Raw genomic sequence first — 4,101 nt, 5'->3', positions numbered from 1 at the left:
CTTGTGGCCACTGCTGTGTCTGGCGCGTGGACTGGGTTCTGGAGGCTGTTTCCCTCCCTGCCCCTGTCCACCCCCGTTTACTGGCTTAGTGGGAGTTCCTCATAAGGAAGTTCTCAACCCAAAGCCTTTCCAGTATTCTCTTGCCAAGGTTCTTGCCGCCTCTAACAGACATTTTTCATTCTAAGTTTACAAAACGTACAGCTTCATAACACTGTAAGGCCAAATTTTAATTTCTATAAGTAGCTTCATATAACATTTCTCCTGAAAACAGAACCACAGATTTTTTCCTCCTGTGGGGGACCATCAGAATACCCTGATCGTTGATCTCATTTACTCTTGCTAGGTTTGATTGACGCGTGTCCGTGATGGTTTACCTTGGCTGTGCATTTTTAAAAGGGGGTAGGGCTAAGAAGGGCATGTACAGTAGCCTGCCTGCCTGTGGGGAGGTTCTGGAGGGGGATGGGGTGCTTTTCTCAAGGGGACAGTTACAGGGCAGGGACAAGGGGATGATGGTTATTGCCTGCCCTTGGATCCTGGGTGGACAGTACACCATGGGGAGTCATGTCTGCAAATGCTGCAGTAATGGTAGCAACAGCATGCTCGTGTGCATGCATTTTGGAGAAGTGGGAAGGTGACTGAAGGCAGAAGAATTAAGTTGCAGAAGGATGCTGGATGCATTAAAACTTGCAACCCCACATTGGCTAACTGGAAAAGGAGGTGGTGCTTTGTGGCATAGAGATCTGATGCAAACTCCTCTCTCCCCAGAAGGTGATCTGAGGGGGAATTGTCTGGCCATGTGTAGAGATGTTGTCCAAACCCAAGTTGTGGGGAAAATAGTTTAGTCAGGCTCCATCGACATTTCTTGTAAACAAGTTGTGTGTGGGTGGAGTTAGTGCACCTGTGCACCAATGTATCTTTTTGGTTATTGCTATTGTGTGTTCTTCAGTTAGTTAGCAGAGCTGGCCTGCAGAGCTGGAGACTAAAAATAGAGCATGTTTACTCTGCTGGCAGCTGCTCAGTTTTTCTTTGGACTTTGCTGGTAACAGTTGAGTTTTGAGTTTCTCTGTGTACTGCTTAGCTCTCAGACGGGGTGTGCAGAATAAAGACTATTTCTACTTCAACCAAGGCTCCAAGGACCTTTTTGCCAGTTACCTAACTCATAGACCTGCGTGTGAAGGGTTTGTGAATGGGCTCGAGGGGTCTGTGAGCTCCAGACCCTAGCCCGAGCTCTACACAGGTTCTGTAAGAAATTTGACCCTTGGCTTGCTGCTACAGGTGTGCTGACAGACTGGTGCTGAGGCCAAGGGCAGCCCAGTGCCAGTGGACCCAGTGGTGCGCTGTGGGGTGGTATGCAGGGTGAGTGGAGGGTCCCAGTGCTGTGGCAAGGAGCTCAGGGAGCTCCAGGTCTGTGGCCCCATGCCCCCTGACAAAATTACATCCATCCAGGTAGAACACTTGCTATTCTAGAAGCTTAAATTTGAAATGCCCTTGGAATAATTTACCACGGCAACCAATTAGAATAGGAAGTGCTAACATTTATTTATTTATTTATTTAGCCTCACCTGATCTGTTTTGACACATCCTCCTCTGAGATGGGATGTTCCTGTTTTGCATATAGGGAAACACAGGCTCTGAGGGCAGCAATAAGTGAGCCCGAGGCCCATGAATAGTAAGCAGCAGAGCCAGGACTGGAACCTGGGCCACATGTACATTCAAATTGCTGATGACCTTCACCAAAGAGCACCTGCACATTGTAGTAAACAAGTTGGGCTTGCAGCAAGGGAGAGCATAAGTTCCAGTGAGCCACAGGGTGTCTCAGTAAGAGGGTGTATTAGTCCGTTTCTGTTGCTTATAACAAATACCTGGAACTGGGTGATTTATGATTTATAAGAAAACAAAATTTATTGCTTAGTTTCAGGGGGAAGTCCAAAGTCCAGGGAGCACGTCTGGTGAGGGTCTTATTTGGTGGTGGTTTTACAGCAATGCAAGGGTCTCACATGCCACAAAGTGGCGAAGCAGAGGTAGCTCCTCGTGTGCTCTTCTTTTAAAGCCCTCAGAACCAGGCCCATGGCCACCATTAAACCATCAACTTAATCACCTCTTCAAAGCCCCACCTTTCAATGACCATGGTAGGATCTCCAACCCTCTTAACACGGTCACAGTGGGGACCACGCCTCCAACACATTAAACTTTGGGGGGACATAACTCTATCCACTGCAGAGGGTGTGAGAAAGTAACAATTGTAGGATTTGGTTAGGTGATTTGGGGGTGGGTCTATGGAATCAGGAGTTCAATCTAGATTGGAGGCAGAAGAGGGTCTATTGAACACAGTCTATAGTTACACCAGGGTTAATCTTTTTTTTCCTCTGTGGTAAAGTGAGTTGCTGAACTGCATGACATAAGAAATATGTGCAGTAGCATTTCAAACTCCAGATATGACATATTGGCCAACTGTTTATAGGCAATTATTACAAACACAATGTGTCATATAGTCCTTGTAACAGGACTCCAAGACAAAGGCCTCGATTGTGACCCCCAGGTAATGGAAGCATGTTTGGGAATCCAGCTGGGTTGACTTTAGAGAGTCAAGGGTTTTTTTCTTTTAAATAGTCACAGACTGTCCTGTTTTCTCATAGTGTTTTTATAGGTGTAAAAAAAAAAGTATCTGCTATAGCATAACCTGCCCCTTTGCTGGGTAAGAGGAAAATAAAATATATGATTGTCCTTGATAGCTCTAAAGAATAATTTTAGATTAGTGTGTTAGACTCGGAGAGCAGAGTGATCTTATTAATGGTGTTAGTTAAATCACTCATTAGTTGTGAACCATCATCTCTAGTTTAATTCCCTTGGGAATTGTAGTTTGCAGAGTATGTGCGATGAGCAGATCAGTGATCCCTACTGGAAGTTTTTTGAATAACCTATGATAATTTTATTTTGGATCACTGGTATTCTTTTTAAGAATGGATTACTGGAGAGGTGGCATTTGTAAATATCTGGAAATATCTAATGACTCTGAATATGCAGGATAAGTGAGTGTCCGGTTGACAGATATAAGCCTGATATCCAATAAAACATAATGTCCTGAGGCAGGATGCCAGATAAAGACAAGAGCAGGGGGATACCTGGTTATTTGCAAATAAACCACCAGCACAACCGGTTCCCTGAGGATGAGGACGTAGGCATGTGATTGTGTAAGAGCAGCCACAGGAAAGCAGCCACAGGAGATGAAGACAATAAGACAATAAGACAATTCCAGACAGGGACCCTCCCCACCGTCCTTGGGCGCCATTTGGTTGGACCAATGAGTTCCCATCAGTTAGGGCACCAATCACTTTAACCAATAGGACAGAGAGTGCATTTGGGGCCCAACCAATGACCAAAAGACACGAATCCAGCTAAGAGGACTTAAACCCCTGGGTATGCAACCCTCAGGGCTCTTGAGCAGCTCTCTCCTCTCCGGAGTGTATTCTCGCTTTGCTAAATAAAACTGCTCTTTGCTTTTTTCCAAATCAGAAGCTTGTCCTGAGAGTTAATAATTGCTTCTCTGAATTTCTCCAGGACTAGTGAGATGACAGGAGGATTTCTCTAGGTTAATCTTGTTTCTTTGGCATAGCGGTCAGCCCAGACATTACCATGAGGGCCTGGGTCTTTGCATTTGAATGACGTTTTATTAGAGTCCTTTTCTTAGACAATAGCAAAGCATCAGAAATGTCTTTGTCACCCAACTTTTACAGGTTTTTGTCAAGGTCAGACGCCTCTTTCTTTCTAAAGCATTCAAATTTTGTGGATTACCCCCTAAATACATTTATTTTATGCTATCAATATAAACTCTTTTGCTCTTTTGCTTTCTGGACTACTGTGACCAATGCAGCTGTCTTCCATGCACGACTGCCAGTCTATCTCCCGAAAGCCCAGCTGCATCACTCCCTCCCAGCCTCAGCTCCCACTTCCGTCCTCCTGGGACCTTCTGCTCCAGCCACCCAGCAGGGTTCCACCGCACCCTCCCCTCCCCCGGGGTTCAGCCTGAGCACTTGCTCCGTGTGGCCCCCAGCCCTACCCCTTGAGGGTCTTAGCTCTTCCTTCTGGGCTCTGGGCCTGCCT

The sequence above is a fragment of the Galeopterus variegatus genome, unplaced genomic scaffold (assembly GCF_000696425.1).
Source record: "Galeopterus variegatus unplaced genomic scaffold, G_variegatus-3.0.2 Scaffold3896, whole genome shotgun sequence".
Taxonomy (NCBI): Eukaryota; Metazoa; Chordata; class Mammalia; order Dermoptera; family Cynocephalidae; genus Galeopterus; species Galeopterus variegatus.
The sequence above is the reverse complement of the archived record's forward strand: the minus strand, read 5'-3'. Positions refer to the sequence as shown.